This window comes from Salarias fasciatus, chromosome 3, assembly GCF_902148845.1.
Source record: "Salarias fasciatus chromosome 3, fSalaFa1.1, whole genome shotgun sequence".
Classification (NCBI taxonomy): Eukaryota; Metazoa; Chordata; class Actinopteri; order Blenniiformes; family Blenniidae; genus Salarias; species Salarias fasciatus.
The window spans coordinates 7,865,325-7,876,041 of NC_043747.1; the positions used below are offsets into that span (position 1 = coordinate 7,865,325).

The 10,717-nt window shown below is 42.5% G+C and overlaps 2 long non-coding RNA genes across 2 annotated transcripts in view; one reads left to right on the plus strand and one right to left on the minus strand.

Moving 5' to 3' along the window:
* Positions 1-952: 952 nt before the first annotated feature.
* The window catches only part of LOC115385533 (uncharacterized), a 12,420-nt gene continuing 2,655 nt past the window's right edge, over positions 953-10,717 (plus strand). Inside the window, exon 1 of the long non-coding RNA XR_003931144.1 lies at positions 953-964. This is a non-coding gene — a long non-coding RNA (uncharacterized LOC115385533). The remainder of the gene's footprint in view (positions 965-10,717) is intronic.
* LOC115385527 (uncharacterized) overlaps positions 1,631-10,717 on the minus strand; it is an 11,740-nt gene continuing 2,653 nt past the window's right edge. The window contains exons 2-3 of the long non-coding RNA XR_003931143.1: positions 10,478-10,490; positions 1,631-1,641 (exon numbers count right to left, since the gene is read on the minus strand). This is a non-coding gene — a long non-coding RNA (uncharacterized LOC115385527). The remainder of the gene's footprint in view (positions 1,642-10,477; positions 10,491-10,717) is intronic.

Below are 10,717 nucleotides of genomic sequence, written 5' to 3' on the forward strand. Positions count from 1 at the left end.
CTTCAAGCTGTACCACATCATTACGTCTAGACAGTAAACGCGCTTCATCCGCCAAGTCCCGAACTTGCCCCATCACATCTCTGTAAAATTTGGCAATGTCAGGTACATCTCCCGTGGGAGGAAAGGTTACGATGCGCCTTAATCTCTCTGTGTTAAAGGGATGGTGGTTGACCGTTTGTAACCCCCCTCCCTCTTGAGAAGAATCCCTTTGCAGCTCTGCGCCTGGAAGCAGGCTCTCTGTCACTGCCACCCCCTCCTCCTCCTCCCCCTGCAGACAATGGTGTGGGGGTGACACACGCTCTGTCTGCTGACTATTGTCTGAGCTCAGGGGCTGCTCTGTCTCACCCTCCCCCTGGTTAAGTTTCTGGAGGGCAGTCTCAATAAGTTTCAACGGGTCGCTGGGTTGATCAACAGCAACAACAACAGCTTCCGGAGGTTCCTGTTTAGACGCACTTTCTTGTGTCTGAACGGGGTCCTGTATAGCATTTAATTGTTGTATTTCCATTTCTAATTCGATCGGGATACTGGGGTGCTGGGGTCGGAGATTTCTGAGAGCATTTTCAAGAGCTTCGAACGGGTCATCACAGTTTCTTTCTGCAAAAGAGGCCTCTGCATTTTCTATAATGTCTAGATTACTGTTTCTTTCTACATTTTCAACCGAGGGGAGTGGTATCCTATTTAATTGCTGTATCGCCGACTCTAACTCCACAGGGACTAAACAAGAAGGGTCCGACTCTAATTCTCTATCCATCCTAAACCCAAATGTCACACATCTAAGCAAACAAATCAAACTTTCTCATAGACGGCTAAGAAAGAGGTGTAAGAGGAGGACAGAATGCGGAGATGGGTTGCAGTTACTTGACACAGCATTTTTAGTTTCTCCATCCTCTTGGAAGAATCTTCCTTTTGAGGATTCCGGCACTGTCTCTGTGTCCTCCCATCCGGGGTCTTCCTCTTCTTATCAGTATCTGTAAAAACACAAATAATCAGAATTTAGATTTTCTGAATAAATTCTAAAAATGATGTTGTATCACAATTATATAATATTTTTACCGGTAAATAGTCTTCTGCTGACTCCGCATCCAATTCTCTGGAGGTTATAACGCCGTGTAGTTGCTTTCTGTCTGATGCGACGGGGTGTCCCACCAGCAAGAAAAGCCTGCTGAATCGGTGTGACAGGGCTTGATGCTGGCGGTGGAGGGGTTGCTTGAATTGGTGTCGGAGGAGGAGTGATGGGTGAGACTTGATACGGAGTTCGGAGCCTGACCGGTGTTGCAACCTGAGGAGGGGATTCTGTTGTGTTGTAAAAAAAAAAGAAAAAAAAAAAATTATTCTAATTACAGACATCAAGACATTGAAACATTAAGTCTCCCAGAACGACATCACCCACGTGTGTGTGTGTGTGTGTGTGTGTGTGTGTGTGTGTGTGTGTGTGTGTGTGTGTGTGTCTTGGGAGCTGGGGGATGTTGTCTCGACTACTTCACTTGATCGCTGAATGCTGAGAAGTGTGCTTCGTCTCACCAACAATGGCTTGGAAAGTGCTGGGTCTCTCCGTCGCGGTGGATTCGCCCTCGTCCGGATTTCGCGGTGCAGCTCCCGCATCAATAGTGGCTCTCTCAAGAGGGCCCGCCGGCTCTTCTTCTTCTTCTTCTTCTTCTTCTTCTTCTTGGATTTCACCGTAAAACACGGGACCGTTGGGTGAAGGCTGACGTTGTGCCGTCTTTTTCTCTCCTGGAGGATATTTTATATTTGAAACATGAAGTTCCCGGATGCGTTGGAACACTTGTAAAAAAAAAAAAAAAAAAAAAACGGATGTTGGATCTTACCAGTGGCCCTCCCTTGCTCCGGAGAAATAACAATGACGTCTTCTAAATCCTCCCAAATGACTGCTGAATGAACCAGATCTGTAAACACATTCAACAGTTATAAGAATAATAATTGCACAATTATAAAATGTTTTTTAATTTAATAATGAATAGATGAAAAAAAAAAAAAAAAAAGTACCGATGTCTGATTGTGTGAAGGGGATGTCAGCAAACTCTGCAACAACAACAACAACATTTAAAAAATAATAAATTACAATACAAGTTAGGGAAACTTTTATGAGAATTAATAAAATTAAAAATTTAATAAATGAGCTACTTACTGGGCATTGTTCCGATCTGTTGAGATTTTCTGGCAAGGCGTGTCCTGGTGCTGGGCTCTTTGGAGTTTTTTTCATCCGTGTGTTTATATATACACCCTCAAAGCATTCAAATGTGCGCGCCTTCTCATGTAGGAGGGTCTGAGGTCACGGAACAGATAATGGTGTGAAAATCGAGCGAGTCCTAAACACCCTGGGGGTTATGTTAATATATGAGTACATGTCTGGTAATACGTCTGGAGCTTCACACGTTCTCATACAGAGCAAAGCATTCAGATGTTTGTACCTTCTCATGTAGGGGGGTTTGGAGCTCGGGGGACAAACAGATAGTGTGGATAGATAATAGATAGATACCGTGAAGAATCGACAGCCTTCTTACAGCCATCTTGCAGCCTCCTAAGCTGCCTGGGACGTATGTTAATATGGTCGAAGACGTATGAGAACGTGTCTAGAGTTTCAAACGTTCTCACCAAACTTACCTTTTGAAACATACTTAGGTCATACCACCCCCCTTCTTGTTCACATGAATACATTAAAGTCTGGGAACTCACCATCCCCTCTCCCCCACCTCTTCCCCTCTCCCCCACCCCCTTCTCCAGACCCCCCCCCCCCTCCAGACATCCCCCCCCCCCTTCTCCCCCCCCCTCCAGACCCCCCCCCCCCCCCCCCCCTGCCAACTGCCCCTCCTCCCTGCACCCTCTCCCCTACCTGCCCCCCCCCCCCCCCCCTCCCCTAAAACAATAGACCTGTCAATCAATCATTTTTTGACATAAGGGGTAGACTCCTTTCTCTTACGGACACGAGCTTTAACAAAATTCACATTTTACAGAAGCGATTCTTAAGAATTGCCACCTATTCTAAATCTGATGCTATGAGTGCAGCTTTGTTTATTAAATTTAAATTGTTCAATATTTTTGACATTAACACTTTTTTCACATGTATATTTGTGTTCAGAGCTCTCTATGATTCTGACTGGCTGACTCACATCAAGCTCAACTTCTCCTTTAATAACCAATTCCATAATTATGCCACAAGACAGGCTCTTGGTTTGCACTTACCCTTATACAAGAGAAATCGTGAGCAGTTCTCGCTCAGATTTAATGGACCTAAAATGTGGAATATGCATTTGGACTTTTAGAAGCGTCTTCGTCCATGTTCAACTACAAAAGAAACTTAAAGAACAATTTAATTTTCCAATATCTGACTTCATCCAAACACATTATATATATATACATGATATATGAGAATTGCTTTAGATTGTCTGTTTTGTTTGTTCTTTATTTTGTAGAACTTTCGTTTGTTTTTCCCTTTCTTTTTCTCTTTTCTCCTCTTCTTTTCTTTTTCTACTTTTGTACTGGACTTTATGACATCTTTCCATGTAAGACTTTTTCATGGTCATTTCTTTTTTTCACTTTGAGCTTGTGCAGGAGCAGCATTTGTACAAGCCTTTTGGCTTTTTTTTTTTTTTTTTGCTCCCTTGCACATAGTCATATTGTTTTGACTATATGTGCAAAATAAAATAAAATAAAAACATCTATCTCATTAAAGCCATTTACTTATATAAAAACCCTGACATTATTTGAGTTTGGTGATTATGTGGTGGTTTATTGCACGTGTTGTGATGGCCATGGCATCCAGAATCAGCATCTGTCATCCAGATTCAGTCTGGTCCTCCTCCAATCTCCTCCTTCCCAGCATGTCCAGGCTCATCTTCCTTAGGTCGGGTTTAGTATCCACTGAAGAGCCACATTTGGAAACAATAAAACATAAAACCTGCAATTTAACACGGTCAACATTTCTGATCATTGGCACCGACCCATTAGGGGTCCGACTGTCTTAACACAACAGGAACCTCAGGATGATCTTATAGGAATTTTTTTTTTTTTTAAGAGAAAGGATCATCAGCTGTTTTAAAATAAAGTGTCGATGTTCAAATTTATCTTACCCAATTGAATTGAAAAGATATTTTCTATTTATACATGTAAAAAGATTATTCCTCTCTTGCAGCTGTCGCCCCTCTTCCAGGCCCGATTCTCCACCTTCATGTCAGTGGTTGTCATGTGCTTCAGGTAATTCTGTGTAGACGTACTTTATTTCAGTTGATCAATAGCTGCCTCAATGTGACATTTCGTGCTCGTTTTCTTTGTTTTTCAGAAAGGGATCGATCATCAACACTGTGTTTGCTACATTTGCTAAACCTGCTCCTACCAACACTGAAATAAGAACTTTTATGACCAGCATAGCTCCGAAAATGTCTGGGTTCGACATCGACCTCAGCTCCCTTTACATTGATGGAGAAGGTGAGTGTCACTGGACCAATCACCATCAGAATTTAGAGAGCTGGATGTTAACTGCTGTGTTTTCTTTCATTTATAGGTTTAAATAGAACGACGACTACAACCACTGCAGGCCCAAAATCGACCGAGTCAACATCAACAATCGCCACAAGCACAACGTCAGCAGCTATGTCAACGTCAACGTCAACGTCAACGTCAACGTCAACGTCAACGGTTTCCACATCTACAACTTCAAGAGGAGCAACTCAGAGAATCAGCTCCATCACTGCGTCTTGTCTGCTGCTGTTGTCATTGCTAGCATCAAGCCAACAGTGGATTCTGTGCTAATTTTAAAGGAAACGTCCAGGAGGTCATGAATTCTTGTCACATTTAAGCGGCTAATCAAAGGAACTCATTTCTGGATGGGGCATGATGGCACAGCTAAAGAGCATCCATTCCAAACTAACCTGTAGACCACCATAAACATTTGGTAGATTGTTGTAAAGGACAACAGCACATCCAGACAATTGTCACTACCGAATAGGATCCGGCATAACAGTGAAAAAATGAATTACATTTATGAATGACTTTTGTAGTCTATCGTGATTCACTCACATGGTTCATAGCAGACTTATGCCAGACATCTCATCTTGATTCCCTCTGATTCCCTGGTCTCCTCCTTGTGTTTGAGCAGCATTGGGCTGGCTCCTCAAACGGACCATTGATTGATTCCCAAACAAAGTCTAGTAAACTGACAATTCCAGTATACATTCAAGGCATATTGTCTTTTGTGTTAAAGGGGCTGTATCATGCTTTTTAGCTCGTCCAAACCCTAGAAATGGCATTAACATGGTAATAGTTTATTTTTGGGGCTAAGGAAAAGTCATTTTGTGTGAAACAAAAGATTTTCTGGGGCTAATTCTGAAACCCGGAAGAGAAAACACTCTGTTTCACTGAAAATCCCGCCTCATCCCCTGTGGACTTTGATTGACAGTGTAATTCAACCAATCAGCGCTTCAAAACAAATACGCTGGCTAGCTTTAGCTCTTTAGCTCTAGCTTCTCTACACGCAAAGACACGCGAAAACGTCTTTTCCTGTGAGAAACTCACCAAGCGCAGACCCTTCAGACTCTTGCTCTTGCTTGACTGTTGCTTTCAGACGATTGTTAAAGCTTATCTCCGTAATCGGAGTTACAAAAAGCAGCAACACTGATTGCTGAGGGCCTGCGGGAGGGGGGGGGGGGGGCTCAGGGGAGCCATCTTCACCGTGTGACGTCAATGTGGGAAACAGACCGTTTTCACGGTACAGGAGGGACTGCCTCTCTGAGCAGCAGAAACACGAGGAAAGCTCAAACACGCAGGCACGAAGGAAAAAAATGCTTTGGGGGTGTTTTTGGTGAGTACATAACTATATTACAAGGTTAAAACATACATAAAGTGAATTTTGCATGATACAGCCCCTTTAAATGCTCTCTGTTTCCTCAGGTATTAAAGGCATTTCAAATCAGGCCCCCACCCAAAAATGAAAATAAAAATAAAATAAAAAATGTCTACTTCTCAATGGGAATTGTTAAAGTTTGAATGTAGGAATTATTAGTCAGTTGTTTGAAGGGAGCCAGAGCTTGGACTGGCCATATATTATCAAATATGCATGAATGGAGAGAAAGTATGACTTAAGTGAAGTTTTAATGAGGTAATCACGCACTAACAATGTTAAATGCTCTTAAAAGTACAGTTTTCATGATAGGGGTCCTTTAAATTCTGATTTTCATTAAAAATAATTATTTTTGATCCTTATTATACCAACTTTATTCCAAACATAGCTTCTTTGTCTATTGCCTGGGCAAAGGATTCTTGGAACTTGAGGTATTCCATTAACTTTTGAAGAACTTGATGCCAAAATAAATCCAATACTGGATGAAACTCACTGAAGCGTAATATCCCCCCAATCAGTTGCATCTGTCCTCTTGGTGTAGATTTCTAAATGCAGGGAACCTGCTGTCGCCTTTGTGCAGGACTTGTGGATTAGTCTGCTGGCTGATTAATTACATATCCTTATATTTCCTAACAACACCCAAAGACAGACATGGGCTAGTCAGTTTATTTTCACTGGGGAAAAACAAGACTGAATAAGTTAAAAGAACAATATATACAATAAGAGAAAAAAAAATTCTGAGTTTCTGAAGGTGGCATCAATCCGTATATGGTTTTGAATGAATGTATGTCCTTTGATGTTGTCTCAGACTGACTAATATTTATTTATTTCACTCTGGTTGACATGGGTGTTTGGGTGTTTTTTTATGTGAGTGTGCTCACAGTGCTGTTGCATATATTATGAAATTACACTTATGCTTTTCTGATCTGATGTGACCGAATTAAAAACAATAAAACAAAATCTATGGCCCTTAAGAATCCTTTTTGAAGCAACTGATTTTTTTAAGCATTACGTATTTTAATACTTAGAATGACAGAAACAAACCATTGTGGCAGTCGCAGAAAGAGGAGTCAGACGAGGGATTTATTGCGAGTTGAGTTTATTCCTCATATACACCAGTGAAAGCTGTCATTCCAGGAAGCATCATGAGTTCCTGTATTCGGTGGAATATCTGGATGTTTTTTTTTTTCTTTTTTCTTTTTATCTTTGGCTCATCACAGCAGTTTCAAGCCTACAAAGTCCAGGTGCTTGGTCTTGAAGAAGAGGGAAGTCTGAGATGAGCCAGAGTGGAGTGCATAGTCGCTTGATCATGAGACCAGATCCACAGTACTCTGGACTCAGAGATCTGAAAGTGTCTGGGGCAGGGAGGAAGGAAGTTGAGGGCAGCTGAGGCAGTCCAGCAGGCCGAGACCTGGCTTCAGCGCAAGATCATCCTTGAGTCCAGAAGGAAAGAACCAGCAGAGCGGTAACCACACAGAAGCAAACCGCCTGGATGAAATAGGAGCAGGCAATGAAGCAGAGGGTCACCTAGAGTGGCATCTGGAGGTGGAACACTGAGAGGATCAGGTTCTTGACCCAGGGGGTGCATCATGTACTACCCAGTCCGTCTAAAGTATGTACCTGGAGTAAAAGAGGAACACCTACATGCACCCTGTGTTTCTCAGCTGAAAATTCCACCAAACTATAGTCAGTCCTGGCTGAAACCGGATATAATCTTGGTCTCTGATGCTACAGAGCAATGTATCTTGCTGGCGCTTGCAGTGCCCTGGGAAGAACGGATGGAGGAGTCTCATGACAAGAAGATGGAGATGTACCAGGAGCAGTTAGACGATTGTCAAAGGAATTGGTTGAAGGACCAGGTGCATGCCAGTGGAGCTGGGCAGTTTGCAATTTATGATCTCAGTAGATCTTGGTTGGGTCACTTGGAAGGCGTCAGTTGGAAGACCCAAAACATCCAGTGATTCCAGGAAAACAGCACTGATAATGTGTCCAAGATTGTGCATCAGATGTTTCCAATATTTCCATCCATCCATCTTCCACCGCTTATCCAGGACTGGATCGTGAGAGCAGCAGTCTCAGCAGAGATGCCCAGATTTCCCTGTCCCCAGACACTTCCTCCAGCTCTTCCGAGAGGATCCCACGGCGTTCCCAGGCCAGCCGAGAGACATGGTCTCTCCAGCGTGTCCTAGGTTTTTCCTGGGGTCTCCTCCTGGTGGGACACGCCCGGAACATCTCTCCAGGGAGGCGTCCATGAGGCATTCTAAATAGATGCCCGAGCCACCTCAGCTGGCTCCTCTCGATGTGGAGGAGTAGCGGCTCTACTCCGAGCTCCTCCCTGGTGACTGAGCTCCTCACCCTATCTCTAAGGGAGCGCCCAGCCACCCTACGGAGGAAGCTCATTTTGGCCGCTTTTATCTGGGATCTTGTCCTTTCAGTCATGACCCCAAGCTCATGACCATAGGCATAGGGTGAGGGCAGGAGTGAAGATTGACCAGTAAATTGACAGCTTCGCCTTTCGTCTCAGCTCCCTCTTCACCACAATGGACTGATACAATTACTGCATGACCTGTGTTATTCTCACACTCCATCTGTCCCCAACTCGTGAACAAGACCCCAAGACACTCAAACTCCTCCACTTGGGCCAGAGTCTCTCCACCGACCTGGAGAGGGCAGACCACCTTCTTCCGGTCGAGGACCATGGGCTCGGATATGGAGGTGCTGATTCTCATCCCTGTCTCTTCACACTCGACTGCGAACCACCCCAGTGCATGCTGCAGGTCCACGTTCAATGGAGCCAACAGGAAAACATCATCTGCAAGAAGCAAAGATGAAATCATGTGGTCCCCAAACTGGACCCCCTCCGGCCCCTGGCTGCACCTAGAAATTCTGTCCATAGAGATTATGAACACAACTGGTGACAAAGGGCAGCCCCGTACCATATTTCAGAAATACAGTTGCTCTGTTGCGCCCTGGCTCACGCTGACTTCAGGCTTGTAGTTTGTGTGAAATGGCTTGGAACAAGAACTAACCTACTTTCAGCAATTACACAGGTGGAATGTCCCCAGCACTGAGCTTGTCCTAAAAAACTGGGGAACTGCTCAGAAATGCTCTGGTATTTTTTGAAAAATAGTCACCATTTTTGAAGTAACGTCACTCAAAATGTGTTTACTGCAGTACATGACGACCCTCAGGGGAGTGTCACATACAGCAAAAGGCGATAGCACAAATGTGAAGAGCTGCACTCGGCACACAACCGATCAACTACGTTGATCTAGATGAAAGTTAAGGACATCCACATCATTCTATAGGTGGAATTTATCATCTCTCCTCAAATATATTTTATTTTGGGTGAGTAAGCTACTTTTACTTTTGGATTTGCATCTGTACCATGATGAATGTACAATTTTTTTGCATTAAATGTTTATTTTTCTTTGTGTGTGTGTGTGTGTGTGTGTGTGTGTGTGTGTGTGTGTGTGTGTGTATACATATATATATATATATGTGTGTGTGTGTGTGTGTGTGTGTATATACATTATTTTTGGGTCAATCAGCATCACTACAAATCTTTAAATGTCACAACTGGAAATCTTCTACATTGACCAATAAAATATTTAAATGAAAAATGTTAAAGCGACACTAAGGAACTCTTTTCAACCTTAATAAAACATTTTAATGTCTTTTGTGACGATACATCAACTTACAACTAGTTGAATGACCCCTCTGTCACGGGCTGAGGGCGTCAGTATTGCTTTCACTTGGACTAAGCGACTGTGAGGAGGGTGGTCAGAACCCTGCACACTAAAAAACTCCAAATGTGCGAACTGCTTTACGGCATGCGTCACATCATGATATATCATTGTTTAGCCACCATAAGCTTCATAACCTCATTGCTATCCATCCTTCACACAGCCACTGGAAACAAATGTAGGTGAGTTCAGTCCGACAGCATGCCACCGGGAGCAGCATTTTATGACGCCACACACTACTCCTCATTGGAACTGTAGTATTTGTTCCTTAGTGTTGCTTTAAGGAAAACTGAATAGAATAATAATTGACTTATTTGACTGAAACAGCAGTTCAGTGTCACTCAAGTGGTCCAACTACAACATAGTTTTATTATGTTTTAATTGTAATGAACAAATGTCAAGGAAAAATGTTTGAGATTTTCAAACTTCAAAACAAAAAGCTGACTTTAATACAGAATCTCTAAAGAACCATATTCTACATTATGCAGAACTACAACTAAATACCATATCAAAATGAAAAATTAAATAATAAAGTGCTGCTTCTCTGTTAACTTTTTCATGGTTTTCTAGCTTGAAATAAAATCCAATTCTGACTTCAAGCACCAGCTATTTCACTAAAATAAAAGCAAAGATGTTTTTCATTTACATAAATAACCACGATTATAACGATCAGAATACAATGTAAGAGTAATGAAGAAAATCTTTGTTGTCTGGGTTAAACTACTACAGCAGAAAGCAGAAGGCAGTTTACAGAAGCCTGAGTTAAGCGGACACCAGTTAATTATCTTTCACATAAATAGCTGACATTTCAGATGTTCAGTCAGTGCTTTTGAATTGTCAGTGCTCTGTGATCCTCTGCTGCCCTGTTATGTTTAACAGGATTGTGAAACCTCATTTGCACATCCTCTCCGAGCAGCTCTTTGCTGGAGGAGACGTGTTTCTCAGTTGTACTCTTTTAAAACCACTAAACAAGTTTCACTGGAATCAAGCAAAGTGACATAACTAGAGAAGCCTGTTCTTTTTCTCTTCTTTCATCCTTCTGCAAAACAAAACAAAAAAAACAAAAGAAAAAAAAAGGAACTTGTGTGATCCTTCACAGTGTTTTGGATCATTGCAG